This window comes from Mastomys coucha, unplaced genomic scaffold, assembly GCF_008632895.1.
Source record: "Mastomys coucha isolate ucsf_1 unplaced genomic scaffold, UCSF_Mcou_1 pScaffold20, whole genome shotgun sequence".
In the NCBI taxonomy this organism is placed as follows: domain Eukaryota; kingdom Metazoa; phylum Chordata; class Mammalia; order Rodentia; family Muridae; genus Mastomys; species Mastomys coucha.
The window spans coordinates 29,909,836-29,910,201 of NW_022196903.1; the positions used below are offsets into that span (position 1 = coordinate 29,909,836).

Here is a 366-nt window from a genome sequence, read left to right on the forward strand (position 1 = left end):
ATTAGGAAGGTTGAGAACCAATGCCCTACGGGCTGGCCTACAGCCCAACATTATGGACACATTTTCTCAATCAAGGTTCCCTCCTCTCAAATGACCGTAGCTTGTGTCAGGTTGTCATAAAACTAACCATCACAACTGAGCCATTGTCAACCTGACAAGCACATCTCTGTTAGGCCATAACCTTTCCTTTTTTTGTTCATCCCCAAGATCACACAATTAAGACATCTCAATATAAAACATTTCATAAACTTAAAAGTCCCGTAGCCTTATAAATTCAAACACTTTAAAAGTTGACTCTTTAAAAGTATCTAGTCTCTCTAATCTAAAGTCCTGTAAAACTCTAGAATCCCTTTGGGGGGAAAAAAA

General features: G+C 38.5%; 1 protein-coding gene across 3 annotated transcripts in view; it reads right to left on the reverse strand.

The window, feature by feature from the left end:
- The window catches only part of LOC116098715 (WD repeat-containing protein 91), a 27,544-nt gene that overhangs the window by 14,838 nt on the left and 12,340 nt on the right, over window positions 1-366 (reverse strand). The window lies entirely within an intron of this gene.